This window comes from Cupressus sempervirens, chromosome 11, assembly GCF_028749045.1.
Source record: "Cupressus sempervirens isolate cs-2001-9-10 chromosome 11, ASM2874904v1, whole genome shotgun sequence".
In the NCBI taxonomy this organism is placed as follows: Eukaryota; Viridiplantae; Streptophyta; class Pinopsida; order Cupressales; family Cupressaceae; genus Cupressus; species Cupressus sempervirens.
In genome coordinates, this window is record NC_143128.1 from 742,048,989 (window position 1) to 742,069,802 (window position 20,814).

Here is a 20,814-nt window from a genome sequence, read left to right on the forward strand (position 1 = left end):
TGACCTTGTATTGATCATTGTAAATCCATTATCATGTTGAATAACTGTTCTATCTGGATCATTTTGATTTAGTCATAACCTGTACCATTTGACGATGAATAGAACTACTTTGAAGGTGTTAAATTCACACTCAATTATATCATCCAAGATTCCATAGTATTGATTTTGAGATTGTTGAGGATGTATGTCATTTCTAGATGATATATTGGTGACCTCAAAAATTGCACTTATCCCAGGATCACAAGTTTTCTTTGTGTCATCCAACCTTTTTATGTGAAATTTGTGGCCATGATAGTACATAGCTTTGTGGTGCTTGACCTACAATTTTTGAAGTGTGTGTAAATTATTTGCATCATGAGTTGATACAAAATATACATCGAATTATGATCATTAATAAATTTCTACATACCTCTCCACCTCTTAAACCCTTTACTAGATCAACTACCATCGACATAACATTGGAATCTCCATTACGATGAGCTTCTATAACCAATGAAGCAACACCTTCCCATGTTAATGAGCAACCATTTTGTTGACATCATTCAATCTATTCCATCATCCAATCAAGATTTTTCACAATATACAAATGTCTTGCATCCCACTCTCGACCACCTGTTTCAAAAAAAACACCAATTAAAAATAACTTATATTGATGATTTATAAGAATTAATTAACTACAATAAAATCTTAGATTTACCTCTCATTTTCCTTGATCTACCTTTGCCCATCAATTACTCCCCTTCAAATTTGTTAATTGAGTTGGGATCCCAAATATGATCTACATGGATCTTTGTTGCAAACTTAAGAAGATATTCACTAATGTACACCATGGTCTGGTATACCATATATCCCTCAACCATAGAACCCTCAAGATGTGCTCTCTATCGAACCAAGCCTTTCAAAAATTTCAAGTGCCTCTCAACCATCCACATTGACCTAGTTGGTACAGCTCCACACAATTCAATCTCCTCAACTTGATGTATGAGGTAGTGTTCTTGTGCATTGAAAAAACTTGGAGGTAGACACTTTTACATTTCACACATCAGAAGAGGAATTTTTCTCTTCCAATATTTTATATCTTCTTTATTGATTTCTTTAGATGACAACCACCTCATGTATTTTCCAAGATCATATATAACCTGTTTGACATTGTTGGCGAAGTGGTGTGGGAGAGATAGAGGTAGAACGTACTGCAATATTTGTAAAATGATCTTGTCAATATTTTATAAAAGAATACAATTGAAACTACATGCAGTATATAAATATATAGTGAATACAAAATAACATGAATTACCTTAATAAATGTATGCCAATCATGTGTTTTCAACCCTGGCCCAAATTCACTTTTATTTGATATGAGTTGTTTATGTTCGCAGCAAATCTTGTGGGAAATCGTATTTTTTTTATGACTTCTTTTATAGCATTGCTCTACTGCTCTGGCAATAACCAACTAAGGGCACTTGTATCAATCTGGTCTCCATTGTTATTTGATCGAATGCCATTTTCATTGCATTGTTGGATTCTTCAATGTCACTACAAGTTTTGACAATTTGATCTTTGTCACGCCTTCCATCCAAGATTTTCCATAATGTCTATGTTACATTCTTTCCAATATGCATAGGATCAAACAAATGCACAATTGGGAGTTTCTCATAGTACGAAAACCTAGTAAATTGCGTAAGATAAATTTTTAGTCCTTTTAGAAGTTGTTCATTGATGCCTTGACGACCTTCACAAGCGTCAATCACATCATCAGTAAACAAAACACAATATCAAAATATAAATTTGAAACAAAAAAATCAAATGGAATGACATTACCTCGATGATTTATTTTATTGTATGTCAACTTCCATAGGCGAGGTGTCATTCTCTGTGGCTTTGATGTAGTCTCTTCTAGACCATTGAAAAGATGTTTTTCGATAATTTGATACTTATGATTTCTGTGCAGAAAGTGTCTATTCTCATTGAACACCTACTTTCTTAAACTTTTTGAATGATAAGATTTCATCTTTGGACCACAAACTAGATGGGCAAATTTTCCCTTTGTCTGAAGACCTACAAGATCGTGTATAATTGGATTAAATGTGTTAACTTTGACATACCAAAAAAGAGGTGTTAGGAAGAGAACATACCACAAAAATGTGTTAGCCCAGGGGCATCGTGTATTGTCCATACAAGCATTGCATGAAATTGAAATTGTCTTTGTCCTATTGGTCTAAAGATTTCATACATAGTAATTCCATTCCATAACACCACCAAATCGTCAATATGGGGTTCAATATATACATTGATATCTTTAACTTGGTACTTACATAGTTGAATGAACAAAAACATTACATAATTATTATGACCATTTGATGGATTAGTAATAATAAATTAATTTAGATGACCACTAAATCAAAAAATACCTAGAACAATTAGTGTCAACATTATGTGTTCTCTCTTTATGGACAACCAAGGAGGTATGTTATTGTTGATAACAAAAACAGGCCACATCGAGTAAGTAGATCTCATCTCTCCAAAAAGATTGACACCGTCTGCTGCCAATGAAAGCTTGAGATTATGAGGTTCTTCTTTAAAGTGTGGCCATTTTTCTTCTATTTCCTTAAATTCCAAACCATCTACAGGCATTCGCATAATGTCATCTTGACTTCTATTGCGTGCATGATAATCCATAAATTGTGCCAAGCTATTGCACCTGAATAATCGTTGCAGACATGGAATAATGGGAATATGCCGAAGAACCTTGCAAGGCACCATTTTGTTTAATCAATCTGATTGATATCTACTAATATGACAAGTAGGGCATTGTGTTTCAAATTCATGTTGTTTATGATATATAATATGATCATTTGGACATGCATGTATTGTTTGATACTCCATTCCAATATCTTTCATGATGGCAGATAATTCTCGGTACGAGCGAGGTAGAATGTTTGATGGTGGTAACAAACACTCACCTATCAACCTATGACCAAAAATATAATTTGTTAATTTAGATAATATTAATTGCTACATGAACCCAATGTTAATTGTAAGGGAACTACGAGTTAAATAATGAAAGAAGATGGCATACCTTAACATACATGTCATTGCTACATTGGATAAACCATTCATAACCTTCAAGTTCACCAACAGCAATACAGCAGCAAGAAGAGTTGTTTTGGAGCCTTCATATAGGGGCTAGTGTGCCTTCTCAAGTAAAGGTACATCAAGCTCTGTGTCATCATCATCATCATCATCATCATCTTGATCATTGTGATCATCTTGATCATCATGATCTTCATCTTCTTGGTCTTCTTCCATGGTATCATTACCTTCTACTTCAATATTCACACCTCCATGTTCCCTTGTTTGGAAATCTGCATTCTCTGAATTGTCATGATCCATAACATGAAACTCAGGGACGTTGACCTATATGAAAATAATGACCTTATATTAACCATGATTATGATGTCATCATCAAATCTTGTCTTATGTAATTTATAAACTATTAAAATACATACCAATGGGTGATATTCGTTTCCCCCTTCAATGTGACCATGTTACCTACAATGTTGCTCAGTTGTTGTGATTAGATATCTTCAAGTCTTTAAGCCCTTAAACATTTTGCAAGGACAATAACATTTTTCATCACCTTTTCTTTTTAAGTTAGACCACAGTCTAGCAATTGTCTCCCTTTTTTTTTGTGTTGATATTGTCAGACATGGTCTTTCTTGAATGGAATAACTCGTTGGTGGAAGAAGGATGATTTGTTTGCAACCTGCAGATGGAGTAGTAAGAGGAAGACACATATAGAAAGGAGTTAGGTCTGTGAACCAAGTAGGAGTTAGGACATGCTGGAGTGGGGTCAGCCCAAGATATTTTGGAATCTTGAAGAACCTGGTAAAGGGTATCTGGAAAGGTGAAAATAAACAAGTATTTTTATAGCTACAAAGGAGGAATCAAGAGCATTATAAATAATGAAGAAGAAACTTAAATCCATACAGCTTTACCTCTATTTACAATTTGACCTTTCTGCATGTGAAATATGACAATATACAAAATTTCCAGTCACATTTTCACTTTAAAAAGAAGACCAAATATACCTTTGCTACAATATCTTCTTCAAATTCTTCGCTATTAGATTCTTCAGAACTGCAAGCTCCTATGCAGAAAAAAGATGAGATGTACTAAGTAATTTTTGATGGGTAATATTTAAACAAATCAACTATCAAAATTTTTTTTTATGAAATTCAATTGCTAAAATTATCCTTCACTTACACCATCAACTCAAAACCAACTTGTATTGAGAATAGTTGATCAAACTCAAATCACCTCAACGTGAAAATTCACTTAAGATATGGTGATTAAAAGTTAGGTTTTTTTCTCAAAATCACTTCCACTTAGAGGACCAATTCTTTGCTGATTGGTTTAACATAGATTGGTGAACAGAAAATTCATAATAAAAATCTGATTTTTTTCCACACTTGTTCAAACCATATAATGAATGACAAAAAATAAATTGTATACGAGTCACTCCAAATCCTTATCTTTTAATACGCTTCATAGATGAGATTGCATTATATGGTTTGAACAAGATGTGGAAAAAAATGAAATGACATAGATATAAGCATTCTCACACCATGAGTGAAGCACCAATTGCATAAAGCTTTATTCCAAAAAATTTGTCAATATTATTTACATTGTACATACTTGTTTATATAATGCTTCAATTCCTAAACTAAGAAACTATAGCTAGTGTTCTAACCATGCATAAAAATAAAATTATAGTGCAGATGTATGAAATTATATGCATAACTACTCCTATACTAGTTTATAACTACTATGCACATATTTTTATCCATTTACAAAGTGCATCTAGGCGTTAAAACTCAAAAATCTATCAAAAAATAGAAGAAAATGGATTGCACAACAAAAATTGGTCTCCAACTTGAGCTCAGTTTGATCTTCTAAAAATATCTTTCAACATGTGCCCATGAAGCCTCTAATTGAATGCAACTAATTGAATTACCAGCACAAAGAAAATGCACATAAACCAGAAGAAGCAAATACAGAATGCAAATGATGGACCTAGAACTCCTCGATTTTTTTATTTTTTTCTATCCCCATGTCATCATAAGCTCCCTTCCCCTATTGATCAACTCTCTTAGCTTGGGGAATAAAGTTGAAACACATCCCAAAACTATAGTAATTTGCCACACAAACAGCTATCCATGTACAGGTACATTTTGAAGAGATTATTTTATTAAATGATCAGTACTCTTTAATAGAATCTTATTATTACTCTTAAGTAAGTTTTAATCATTATTCTTATATTGTGAAGGGTGAAGTATTGGCGAGAGTTGTATCTATACTTTGTGATATACTGAGAAGTACAATATTTTATCTAATTAGAGTGGACTTGATGTTGGCTTAATTTTTTAATAGAACAAGGATTATTATAGTTCTTAATCATCTTCTAAGTTTAGTTTGTTTATTGATAATATCAGGACAATGATTATCTAAGGAGATTTATAAATATCTATCTCTTGAACATGCAAAGAAAGTACTCTACCTACTTGCTTGGGTGGAATGAGCATAAAGATTTGTATCAACCCAACTTGCTCAGGTCATGATGGTAGATTTGGCAAATACAAATGTAACATCAATTTGAAGATCTCAAAGGATGAGTGAGCAACAAGCCTAGTTTATTTGACATGCAATCATCAAAGAGATAATTTGAATCAAGGAGCTTGGGAGGGAGGAAGAGATTGGTGTGAATTTTAGGACAGATTTGTCTTATAAAAGGTTGTAGATTTAAATGAGACTATCTTGGATGAGTATTAAAGTATTCTGATGTGTGAAATTTCATACTATCTTGTGATCGATTTCTTGTAAGCAGAGGAGATGATATTTAGAGGTTGTTCATGTCTAGAGATCTTAGATATCTCTGTGGTAACAAGAATCAAGGACAAGTTATGTGTAGAAGTTAAGATTTCAATTAAGACGATTATGGTCTTGCAAATCCAAGTAGCTTAATATTAATAATTTTCAAGTAGCCCAGTCCAGTGAGAATTGGCAGCTCTTCAAGCTTAAGACACTCACCAATGCACATGTTTATTAACTTTGTAAGATTGCCACTCCATTCACTGCAACTTTTTTGAGCCAAAAAAAAGCAAAATTTATCCATGTCCATAAGAAGGGGAACCCTGCTAAAGGTCATCAATCTAGGTGACAGCGATTTTTTCTTTTTCTAAACATCTGGCTTTCCCATTCCTAGAGTAGTGGAAATACCATTAGGTTACCAAGGCAACCCCAGTGTGGTTGAGGGAGGATCAGAATGCCAAGGCACCCTTTGGCATTCCATAATGGAGAGGTCTCCACAGGATGGGCATGTCCCATTTTCTACCTTTTTGATGGGTGGAGCAGGAATGTTCTATCCCCATCTTCAAGCTCCAAAAATTATAGACATATGGTTTCCATAATTCATAATGCTGAAATGCATAGAATCAATTCTAGAAGTTACACATTTTAGCTCCAAAAATGTTCCCATTACTCAAGAAAGGCTTGAAACTTACAAGAAAGACTATATCTATCTTAACATGTTGACATTAATAGCATAATAGTACAATAAAGGCTAAAACTTTCTACCTAATTGCTACATGTGCTTTATCTTTGGAATTATTATATTATATGAAGATAAGTTCTAAGGGAATAGATTCAATATTTGAAAAGCCAATCTTCAAAACAATATCGAATAGCAATCCATTGTCTTACAGGTGTCTTTGTTGAGGGCACATTCTAAGCTTCCATGCTGCCAAATAGATATCCATGTTCAAGATCATAGCCCTGAAGATGTACATTCACCTTCCAGGCTTCATCCTTCTATGAATTTGATACATTTTGTGTACCATCAAAGGCCTGCAAATCAAAAAAGTTATGGAAAAACAACACCATTAGGCATTTATATTCCGTGGGGCTTAAATAACCCACCTCTTTGCTTTGATTTTCCATTTTGTTCTCTTTTTCTTGGTCTCTTATGAAACTTTCACTATTTTCTGAAACTCCCTCTTCTTATTAAGATGGATGAGCAGTGATATGAAGAAATGTAATTTGTGATGAATGGGGGGAATGAGGAAAATAAATGGGAATTATTTAGATCCTCCCAATATTGGACGTTAATATTTCTCACCTTTTTTAGAATTGGCAATTGCAAACATTGCTTTGAAAACTTTGCCTATGTAGTTAAGTTGGATAGATGGATGCTCGCCAACAAAGTATACATTGTCTACGTCAAATTTTTGAACACATAACTACCATAAATTTAATTAGTCATGCTAGGTATCCAGACAAATCTTAATCTCTCTTCAAAATTTTGAAGGACCCTAAAGGGGAAAAGAGTGTTTGAGCTTCGATTTGAAGCCGCGTAGATAAATAGTAAGAAAAATAGGCAGCATTCTGTGTACCCATCTCATTCCCAATTCGATGCAATTTTATTCCTTAGATGCTCATATTTATTTACTTAAATTGTTAATAACCCTGAATGACCTAATTATATTGTTAAATGTTCTTTTAGGAAATAATAATTTTTTACCTTTTAATTTTTTACTTTGGTCGTGATTTTTTTCTAAATTTTTTGTGATTAGTTATTTTTAAATATACTATCATCAATCTATTGCCTCCAGTTTTCTAACTTTGTATTGAATAATGCATCTTATATATAATGGACAGTTAAGAAAAGGTGGTTCATGATAACATAAATCATGACAACATATACTACAACCCAAGACTAGCTGAGACAAATAGCAACATGAACAAGGAAAACTCATGAAATTCACTTTGTTGAATACATTCAAGTTAGCGAGACTTGTCATTGATAAAAAAAACAATCATTATAGGTATGCTTAGCGAGGCTTGAAGTTACAATATTTCCACTTTAATTTATCATCACTATCTGTAGTTGATAATAATCTCGTTTATTATTCATTCCTTCACCATAATGAATGTCTCTCTAATGCTCTAAGAAAGTTCATAGCTCTGTGATTTCTATATCTTATCTTCTATGACTGACATTTAAAAAACTACACAAAAGCTACTCAAAACTTCAACAGTATACCACCTAGCATCACCACTTTAATGTCCTATACTACAAGATCTAAATTCCCAAACGTAAGATCAAGCATTTTCTCAAAGAGAAGTTGTATTTCATGGAGAAACTACCCAAAATAGTTCCAAAAACACATCAATAACATTCTCCACACCTAAACAAGCATTTTCTCATCTAAATAGAGATAAAAATCAAAGTAAAATGAAACCCAAATACCATTGAAGCTTATGCAAAAATGTTGTTAGCCATGATCATGATGATGGCGAAGATGAAGCAGCTTTTCGAAGATGAATTATAACTACACAACACCCAAATTAACAAACTCTTGCAATCTACCAAAATAATTGGTAATAAAACACAAGAAAGATGCTCAGGAAGAATGCAGTGATGCATATTTATAACATCCAAAATGTGGATGAGTAAGCAAATACAACGTGCTAGCCCTACCCAAATCACACGCAACTCCATTCATTCCTCCATGTAAAAAAGCATTGTTTATTTATTATGCTTGACGTTCATTTTTCATCTTATTGTGTAACACTTAGAGAAACACTCAAATATACAAAATTGAGACCTATATGATAGCATAAACATATATACACACTCAAACCCACGAACCTGTTTTGAAAAAGAGTGCCACCATGTAAGCATGCAGCCAGGCATAGAACAAGAATTTGGCAAATGAAGAAGAAATTGCAGCAGGAATGAATGGAATTTGATCTGTAGCACGAATTTGCTACGGGAGAGGTAGTAGCAGCTACATCCTGAAATGCTTTGAAGGTAGTTTCTACCTGATTCTAGGCTGGGAAAGGGTTTTCATCTTGGTCAAACTCAAGATAGATAGGCAATTTTAAGCATTTCAGTGAACGAATCCCTAGCCAAGTGTCCATATTCACAATCCAAACATTTAAATTGTGCATCCTCATAAATCTTTAAATAGGACTTGAATAAGATTACTAACATATCCCAATGTTCAGTCCAAAAGAAAATCTTTAAATAGGACATACTAAACTTTTACCTGTTACAATGATCGCACACAATGTCGAGTCCTCTCTTTCAGAACCCCCCTTGAAAATCTATGCCCTCATGCGAGCGAAATGCTGGAAGTGAAGGAGTTGAAGTGCCCTTGGATTGATGTAGGCGGAACCATATCAAATCTCCGAACATACCATTAACTCACACTTCTCATAAATACTCTGGAACCCTCAACACCAAATGAAATGTGATATATTTTTGTCCCTTTTTTTTTCTTTTTTTTTTTTCTAATGCTGCAGTGTGCGTCACAATTGCAACGAAAATAATTGGTCACAATTGCAACCAACACATGCATGTTATTAAAAAAAACAAAAATTTGCTTTATAAATCGACCAACCAACCCATTTAAAATACTTAGTCAAAAATTTTGGTCAAAAATTAGGGTAAAATGCACTAGTGTGTAATATAGGTTGAGAAACATCTCCCTATCCATAAAGGTTAAAGGTATCTCCTTGCACAACAAAGAATAATTTTCTAATTTTTAATTCACATATAAAATGAATGTACTTATCTCTCTAAATTAAGGAGCATAATGTTGAAGCCTTGATGGATTATGTTAGACATCTTCTAGTAATATTTCCATGCCTAAATCTATCACACATAGATAGAATACTCATTCCCCTAATTCGTTTAATAACTATCCTATAGCTTAGGGACCAAATAATTTAGTAAGATATCTCAAAATACCCTTTGTCATCATTCTTGGTCTAAAAGAGATGTGGCTGTGAATTCATGATAAAATAGATAAGAACTTATTAATTCACTTTTTTTAGAAAATATAATCCTCCTACAACATATAGTATTCCTCTACTTGGCTCTTTTTCCTATGTAAATTCAAACATATTAAAAAAATGTGCCAAATATGTTCTTTGGTCCAATGTAAAAGGAAAGAAGAAGCATGTAGTGAAATAGGCCTAGTGCATGTTATGAATAAGGTTGGGGCATTGGGTCTGAAAGATCTAAGGGTGCAAGGAATTTTTCTTGCAACAAAATGAATTATTAAATCTTCTAGGAGAGAAGTCATTGAAAATGTTGGTGAGAAATAATTTTGCTAAGGCATTTATGAAATAAGGGCCTCACTAGAGAGATCTACCTTTTAATGATCTTGTAGCTGAGCAATTTTTTGTAAGCCCTATCAAGTTAATTGTCTTCAAGTCTATCTAGAAGGCTTGAGAACATACAAGGAGTTTGATATCTCGTATCAATATTTTGGATAACAAGAAATTGTGTAGGGAAATACCTATCTGATGGAACCTTAAGCACAAAGATAAGCCACTTGCACACCCATAGGAATGCCCAACTAGAAGGTAGGCTAGTAAGGGCATCAAAGCCTTCAATGATATTGTCAAAGGAGGACACATTATCTCATGGTCCAATAATAGTTTATCTACCTTTTCCATCCCCCCATCTCAGTGGAGAACCTATTTGATCCTTATAGAGGCTCTCTCATCCTGTTTTCAGTTGGTTGCCTTTTCTTCATGAACAAATTTATTTCTTACTCTAGACATATGCCTCTCCCTTTCCTTTGGTCAAAGCCAAGACTATTTACACACATTTGGAAAATAATTAAGATATGCTTGGATACCTTGTAGATAGTTGAAACCATTGAATAGACCTACCCACCTAGTAGGCTTACCTTCTTAGTGTATGGACACAACCTATTGAGCCTGGGAAATAATGTTTTACCTAGAGCCTTTTGTTTCACAAACTACTTATTTGCAAACCATATGGATATCTAGATATTTATAAAAGTGGTAGATTGCCAAAATCTGTGAAGCACATTTTCTTTGAATGCTTTCTGCTTGAAAAGTTTGGTATTTATTTGGTATTATGATTGACATAAATGTTCATACATAGAAGGTTGTTGTGGGTTTGATATTAAAGCTCAAGGAAGATCCTAACCTTTTTTAGTTTATCTTCTCTAGTGAGATTTTATGGCTAGTTTGGAAATCGTGAAATAATGATATTTTTAGGTATTCTTCTTAAGTCCTTTAGTAAACTCATTATGGATATTTTTTCTTGGTAGGTTACTATGATCATGAAACTTTCAAGAACCAAAATTGAAAGACTTCTACAAGATGGTACAACCAAAGTTTTCTCATGGCAGAGAACACATGGACACAAATGGAGTGGATGCACTGAAGAGCTTACCCTTTTTGAGTTTAGGTTGGAAAATTTCATGGTTGATTTGGAGGAACTTAGAAGTAGAGAGAAAAGGATACAAATGGATGTGACAACTCCTTTCTCACTTTGGTAGCAACAACACCATTCCCAGTTGCAACAGTCGCTATCACACCTATCATGGAAATAAGAGCACCCTATCAAGTAGAAGTTGGAAAGAAGATGTAGTCCTCAGATAGACTAAAGGTGATCTAGGTTGGATAACTTGGTTTGTGGACATAATCAATAATAGACAGGATGAAGGACTAACTACATGATCATTTGATCGATGAACATTTTATATCTAAACTTAAAATATTTTGTATATTGTAATTATTTTGTTACAATCTTTTAAACATAATATAGTTTAGAGACTCAAAAAAATTATAAAATAAATTGATCTCTAAACACGGTCCTTTCTTTCCCTTCCCTTTCTCTAAAATTTATAAATAACAATTTATCAGATTTTTTAATATGAAATTGCTTTAATTTGATTTATTATTTTTCTTAACATTTAAAAAGTTTCATTTAATAGGATGATGATATCACACTTATCCAATCATAAAGTATCACTAAAACAAAAATCATAAAAATAGATAAATGAGTTCGAGCTAAATAAAAACTAAAATAAGTCGGTGTATTCATTCTTTACAGATGGGCAAAATTAAAAACAAAATCTGGTTGCATTTCAAAATATGAAGCTAGATATATTTCACGAGATACACATAATTTGAAATATTCAGTCGATTATTTTTTTTCGAGGTGACACATTTGAATTTGAAAACTAAAATATTCGAGACTCAACTCTGAAATATCTGAGACTCAATTTGAAATTTCAAGTCTAACGTATAGAAAATCAAACCTGAAATATCTAAGTTTAACGGTAAACTTTTTTTTGAATCAAACGTTATTGGGAGCCGGCAAAAGCCGAAAAAAGCAGGGGGAACATTAGGGTTAAGATATATATTTCAATCACACATATCTCTTCCTTCATGCAAAAATTTCTCTTTTGAAATATTTCCTCTGATTTCTTATTTCTTTCTTTGTGATAAGCTTTCTTTTTCTTAGCATTTTTTCACGTTTCTTTTTACAATGTGCACACTGGCATTTCTGGTTTTGATTTTGTTTCTGTTCATTTTCGATTTTTGGTCTGTATGTTCGTTTTGATTTCTGGTCTGTCTCTTATTTTGTTCATCTATGATTTTGTGTTTGTTTTTTAGGTTAGTCTGTTTATGTTCATCTGTGTTTTTGTCTTCCATTTCTATTTTTTATTTTTTTTACAGCAATGGAATAAGCATGCAGGATGGAGGAAGGGGCAACGACTTATGGAATCAAATTAATTCCCATTTAAGAATTCTTCTTGTAGGTAAGTTGATTGTTAAATATACTTAAACAAACTTTCTCCATTTATAGTTATGCAATGAAATTTGAACGGTTTTCTATGAATGTAGTATAGTTTCAAAATTCAAATTAGGGCAAAACTTAATGTATTCTATCTGGTTTCTCAGGATATCATTTTTGTCCATACTTATTGAAAATCATAGACATCTGATAATTTATTTATGTAGATTGTCAAATTTTGATGTCTTCATAACTCTTAGTGTTTTTGTTCTACCCATATTGTATGATTTGAAGTGATTTAGTTTTGTATTGTCTATTTAGGGTTTTGACGAGGAAGTTTGTAAGGCAATGTGACGCTTAACAAGGAATTATGCACTTAAGAATTCATAAACATTGCTTAACTGTTTCACTTGACCGTATTCTCTTTCCCAAAGGAAAGAATTGTTTTCAAGATGTGTGAGTAGTCTCTAACCAAACTGTTAATAAACAGATATTATGACTTGATAGAAATATTGGGGAAAAATATCTATCCAATATGAAGTGACACCCCTTTGTTGGCCAGCAAATTCGTCGATGTGGGGGACCTTTGTTAGGGGTTTAGAGATCGGAAATCAATAGTGGTATTTTTGCTGCTTTGAATCTGTTCCATCCTCTGTCCCTTCCTTTGGCCCAACACTTCGCATGAAGATTTCTGGCAGATTTTTAATTTAGATGCGATGGTTTTTCATTTAGATATCATCATGATAGAAAAGCTGTAGTTTCACAGTCTACTACATATCTTATTTTGACTGATAAAGGCATGCTCAACAGTCTTACTTTTGTTTTAAAAAAGTCTACTAGGATAGAAGCTATGTCAATCTAAGGAAGAAGTAGATGAAACGTGTGCCTATCGAGAGCATTAAGACCTTAACTTAGATTTCCCCATGGGAAAATGAGTGGCTTAAGTCTAAAAACACTGAGATGAAAAGCTGCAAAATGTTGTGTGCCGCATTATGTTTGTAATGAAATTGAATCCGTTCGTACTTTAGTGAGTTTGGAAATTAATAAAGAAAACTTTTGAAAAATCATAGGCTACTGTTTGGCTTTTATTAAAATGATGCAAGACAACCATTTAGAAAAATTTCTAAGCCAACTTAAAGAAAGAATTTATTATGGATAACTAAGAAAGAAAACTGCCCTCGAATGTTGTGGGCTAAGTTCATAGCAATGAAAGTTGAGCAGTGAATGAATCTTTTGATCAATATAATGATGCCCAGAGAATGTACTTTGACCTATTAAATAACTATTTCATTGGAGAGCTTTAAATGGGATAGTAGATCGGATGCTTGACTTCATTAACTACTAAATTTAGCTTGTACAACATACACAAGTTCATATAATGTCATAGAAATCATAGACCATATTGGTACGAACTATATACAATGCATTTGGCAGCTTAAAAGTGGACTAGTGGGCTTAGACACTTCTCTCGAAGTGTAATCTATGTTTGGACCAGTGGAAAAGAAAAATCATTAAGGGCTCGTTTGGTGAGCGGAATAGGAATACATATTCTGGAATACGTATTCTGGAATAAAATGTATTCATGTTCTCTGTTTGGTTCAGCCAATATTTGATGGGAATTCGCGGACCCAAAAATTTATGTTTTCTAAAATAAATAAAAATGGAATAGGAATACGTATTCCAATACCACCTATTTTGGTGGAATTGCAAAACCCCATTTTTGGGCCAAAAATGGAATACGTATTCCATTTTTACTTCGTATTCCAATCTCGTTTTGGTGCATCCAAACAAGGAATTCAAAATTTTAGGAATACATATTCCAAAATACGTATTCCTATTCCACTCACCAAACGGGCCCTAACTAAATTTGTTTGGCTCAATTTCATATTTTCAACTCACTCTATTAGAAGGGCGTGCACATTTTCAAAACGATGTTGAGTTGAGATAATTTTTTGCATTTTCAATTTACAAATCCTGTCGATTTTCCAGAGAACATTTTTCACACATCGTGGTTGTTCTCGATATAAAAAGATATATAAAGGGTGTTCAAATCTTAAATTCTCGGTGCACAATATTTTTGAAACACTAGTAGCAAAAAAGGTTTTCAAAATAGGGGTATCTACTTGCTAACACTATTAGGATCGCCTAAGGTATGGAAAAGGCCAAATATCTTTCACATTGTGTCAGAATATCTGATAACTGCCTCTCAAGATTTAAGTTCTTCATTTTACCCAAAAAACATAAAATAACAGTCTTTAAATGTCTTCTAATGAAGGTGTAGGCAGATCTAGAAAAGCATGTGCATTCAGATCCCTTGTTGTTGAGTGGATGAGCATCCTAGTTAAGTGTTAATAAACTTACTTGTGACTATTTCTACGAATCAATACACTTACTTGTGTTCCTCTCATTGTGTATTGTATAGGAGTTAGGGTTTTCATCTAGTGTCATTGAATTTAGTAAGATTTGTATTTGGTCATAAGGATTGGAGGATTTGCATCTCGTCATTTGATTGATCAATATTTATGAAGTTGAATTATTATAGTATGTATGCTACCTCTGTAATTCAAGGCTTTTTTTAGAGGTATATTTGAAGTTTAATGGGTTAAACTTTTTTTTTTATAAAAGCTTTGTATGAAATATTTTTAGGTATGGGAGAACCAGTCTTATGTCTAAACTTCTTTGGTCCATTCCACCAAATTGGCCTTGGACACTATCCCTATCTCATCCCTTTTCAATGTGGAAGCCATTCACCCAGCATGACTTTTTAAGCTATTATGTTTTTATTTATTCAGATTTTTGAAAATCTAAACTTGGAATTTGGAAATTAATTAAGAGAATGAGGACAAGATACAATGAGTTAGCTTGGTAATCTTCAAGTTGTAATATAGAAACAAATGTTTTGCATGTAGATCAAATTTCATTACAAATAAATGTGTGGTTTCCCATCTGCACAATTTTATCATCCTAGAAAAATGTAATGGGCAACCACTCTTGGTTTCCCGCATATGTACTCATATTTCAGCCACATCCAATTTTTCGTATTCCATTAGAAACTCATCCCCAGATTGAGAGTCTTTCAATGGCTATGCCAATGTAGTTTGATTAGTTAAGCCATTAGTTTCAATAGAAATTTCAACACCAAATTCTTAAAAATTGCCAAGCAGTTTTCTTGAATGTAAAATATGTCATTAGCAATGTATAAGGGTAAGGTCTGATTGATCTCCCAAAGATGGTCAATAGCAAGTGTCTACAGTATAGTGTCCAGGTGTTTTTAGGTGTGAAAATGCTAATTTAGGTGTGTAGTATTTGTAAATTTCTCTGAAGTTTGGATCACTTATTTAGTTAGTACTATAATTTAATCACAAACATGTTAGATCATTATGTTTTTATGTTTTTTGTTTTTATTTTAAGTAGTAGTCAAGTTGTGAAATGTTGACTAACAATTAAAAGATTTTGTAGCTATCAAGAGTTCATATAATAGAGAAGTTGAAATCATTGAGACTTCGGTGTTCTTGAAAAGAATAGAAAGGGAGACCTGGTATGTGTTCTTGATGTTTAGATTTTTATTGTTGAGCTTTTTTTAATTATCTTTCCTTCTTTTATATGTTTCTTACATATGAATTTCATTACATTATTTTTCTAAATATAAATTATATTGCAACTAAGATCAACAATGATAGACATTTTCAGCTAATTAAGTTACACCACTACTAAAGATGCAAGTGTAGGAGGGAAGTTGTTGGTATGGATTCAGTAGAGCAAGGGATCTGATTTGTCATTTTGCATTCCCTTTGCAATGTTTTGATCAAATGTTGATCATTTTTGTAATATGTAAAAATACAATGCTCAATAAAGAAAATTATTGGAAGGGGTTAAAAGCCCCTTCAAGGACTAAAGGGAACCCATTGGCCATGGTCATCCCTTAAAGTAGCTTTTTTTTTTACAGCTTAATGAATGGTTTATAAGTCAAAGCCATTCTTTAAGGTATGTCTTCTTTTGCATTGTTTATGCTTGTCTTTCTTTTGCATTGTTTCATTTAGTTTTTTCTTCTTCTTCTTCTTTAACTATTTTTTGTCTTAATATTAAAGCAAAAAAGCACTATTTCATAAATAAACTGATCATTAATGAATCACAACTCACTTCATAAAATCATTCATGACATATCAAAATAGTCATTGTCAAAATAACATGGCACATATCCCCATAATAATATGTATGTTTAAACCTATCACATATTAACATTGTTCATAAAAAATCATAAATGACCCTATTAAATGAACCATTTAAAAGACAATATGAGCTCACTTTATGAAAATAATTCATGACATAATTTATTTGCACAATTGTTAAATGTGTATTTTTAGATATGGCATAAAAATATGATTGCAAAGGACCAATTTTTTTACACATAATAAAATAAATGAATTAAAATCATAACAAAACAACTAATAGTCTTAAAGAATAAATAATATAAAATAAATACATTCATAAAGTGAGCTCATCTTAATGTAAATAATAAAATAATAAAATGATATTTGGTTATTTTGAGTCATGGGTTGTGTTATTTCGTGTGATGTTGTGTTGTGGTTCTTGTCTTAGGTCACTTAGGGAAGGCCATATAAGCTTCCACCTTCCTGTGGTTGGCCTTGTTACTAGAGAATATGTGATCAAATATTCTTGAAGCTAAGAGAAGCTTGTTTATAATGTTTTATAATTTATGCTATGACATGGTAAGATTTTCTTTAAAAAATTAAAAAAATATGATTGTAAATGTGTAATTTTAAATCATTAAATTATTTGACACATTTAAAACATGACATAATTCAATTATTAGACACATAATAATTAAATATGTAATTTTAGACATGACATAAAAAATGATTGCAAAGTATAAATAAATTTCTTTAAGGTATGTCCCTTGCATTGTTCATTTTTTTTTTTTTTTAATTTATCAATTGCAATCTTAATATTAAAGTCACAAAGCATTTATAAATCATTTGATTTTTAATGAATCAAAAGTCACTTCATAAAATAGTTCATAGTAAATAATCTTAAATAATTGTTATCAAAGTAACATGACATAAATCCCCATAATAATATGTATGTTAATTAATTCATCACATTGTTCATAAAAAGCATAAATTATTCATTTACAAGATATTATGCATTTTATGACATAATTTATTTGCACAATTGCTAAATTGTATTTTAAGATATGAATTAAAATATCATTGCAAAGGGCCAATTTAACATCATTACAAAACAACTACTAAAGCTACCACTTAGATGTAATGTAATTAATATAAAATAACATAAAATAAATCATTTTCTTGTGATTAAATATTTTTTAAGTTAAGAGAAGCTTGTTTATAATGTTTTATAATTTATGCAATGACATAGTGAAATTGTTTTAAAATAAATTATTATAGATGTGTAATTTTAAATCATTAAATTAATCAACACATTAATTTTTAAATGTGTATGTTTAGACATGACATAAAATTGTGATTGCAAAGAACCAATTTTTTCGACTGGTAATAAAATAAATCTCTTTAAGAAGGTTGCTTTCATTTAGTATTTTAAGTCACTTCATAATATAGTTCATAGTAGATAATCTTAAACAATTGTTATCAAAATAACATGACACAAACCCCCATAATAATTGTATGTTAACTAATGCATCACACCATTGTTCATAAAAATCTTAAATTACCTATTTACAAGACAATATGAACTCACTTTAGGAATATAATTCATGACATAATTTGATTGCACAATTATTAAAATATGACATTAAAATATGATTGCAAAGGATTAAAAAAAAATATACATAATAAAACAAGAGACGCAAGCGTCATAGTTCTTGCCAAATGCATAATGGTTGCAGTGTTGTGGGTTGAAAAAATAAAAAGTAGAAATAAGATGGAAAAAATAAAATTTAGAGAAGTAAGAAAAAACTAATAGATGTGCATTGATGAACATGGAGTAGTGATCCCATTTCTAGTTAATAGCCAAATGCACACAGACTTCTTGCCCCTAGGCTAGCTACATTTTTGTTTAAGTGTTGGCCACTAAAATTTATAGGTTCTTTTAAGAAGCAGAAGACTACACCGATGGAAGTACATTGCGGTGACAAAGGAGCAATGACAAAGTTGTTGGAGTGAAGGCCTTCCGACTCGCAAGAAGCGATGAATGGATCATTTATTTTTAAAAAATGATACAATATGGGATTCCACCTTTCTTTTGTTGAGCCACGCATATCCAAAAAAAAAAGTCGTCGATATTTGTACTTTAAAGACACATTGAAGATAGAGTTAAAGAGGTATATTCCTTGTAATAGTTAGAAAAGAAGGAAAATGGAGATTTATATATATGAAGACATATTGAAAAGAGAGATAATGATAATATAGATTTATAGATAGAAATGAAAGATACAAAGATATTTAAAAGAGATAGAATGATATGTTATTATAGGGACAATGAATAGAGATAGTTGGAAGAGAATTTATAATAAAAAAAGATTAAGGATTATGTTATTTTAAGAAATATTTAAATAACAATTATAAAATTGAGTGAAATCAACGAAGTATTTGTTTCTACCTTTTCCAATATAAATTCAAATATTAAATTTTAAAATATAAATTGTTGACTACTTGATTCAAACCAACAAATGAATTAGTAAGTTTGAAGAATAATATTAGTTTTACAAATTTTAGAATGTGAAAAAGAATTAAAACAAGATTGAAAAAAATAGCTAGTTAAACATAGTGTGAAAAAAGTTAGCATTTTATGATTGACAAAAGTAAGGGACAATGTAAAACTAATAAATATATTTAAAATAGAAATTACCAAACATTAAAAACTAAATTTAAAAAAATGTAACAAAATTTATAAATATTTTTAGTAAAAAATTATCAAATTATTATATTCTTAAAAATAGAATTTTATTATTAATTAATTTAATTATAATTTAGAATAAAAAATAATTTTAAATTATTATGAAGAAAAAAATTAAATAAATGTATTTTTAAATGATATGATAATTAATTGTTTGGTAAGATTTTAAATAAACTTAAACTCAAAAATAACGTAGATTGATATATTTGCAATCTTTTAGGTAGTGAGGTGGAAGATAAAATAATTATTTTTTGGAAACTTCAATTAATTTGTCACAATTGTGAAAAAGATAAAGCTATCACTAATGCATGTCATTATTGTTGTTGGAAAAATATGTGTATTTTTGTTAAGGAAAAATGATTTTTCTCCTAACCAAAAATAGTATTGACCAATAGAATGAACATAAAATGTCATTTATAAAATAAGAAAAAATAAAAAATAGATATACACATTGTAAGTTCCATATAAACTTTTAAATTATCTGATTGATTGGTTAATCTAATTGAAAATTTGCATTCAATGAATGCAATAGTATCCTGCCTTTGGCAGAAACTAATAAATGGACAAGGATATGTGCAACATATTAACATCATTTCAAAATAACAGCAAGAAAGCTAACACTTCCATGTAAACAATGAAATAATAAAATGAGCTTACTAGATTGTTTTTAGTCATGGATTGTGTTATTTTGTATGATGTATGTAATATACTAGCTTATTACGTATTTATAATTTATGTTATTTCATGTGACATGTGAGATATATATATATATATGATTACAAAGGTGTAATTTTAAATCGGACAATAATAACATGACACATAATAATAAAATGTGTAGTTCTAGACATGACATAAAACCATGATTGCAAAAGACTAATTTTTTTCTCCACATAATAAAATAAATCTATTCGCTTGCATTTAGTATTTTTTATTTTTTAAATTTACTAATTTTGATCTTAATATTAAATATTAAAGAAAAACATCATTTCAAAAATAATTTGATCGTAAATAATCTTAAATAATCATTATCTAAATAACATTACACATATCCCATCACAAATTAACATTGTTTTTTATTAAGGAAAACAAGATTAAAAAGGGCCCTGAAACCCAAATACACATCGTAAGATTTTCAAAGAAGACCATCTAGGAGAAACAGGTCACCAAGAAGAAAAAGGTGACCATTGTGGCAACAAAGATACCAAAGTACAGCTCAACCACTACACCAGGTTTTAACCAAGCACTTGGAACCCCATGGTTTAAAAAAGATAAGCATAAAGACCCGAACCATG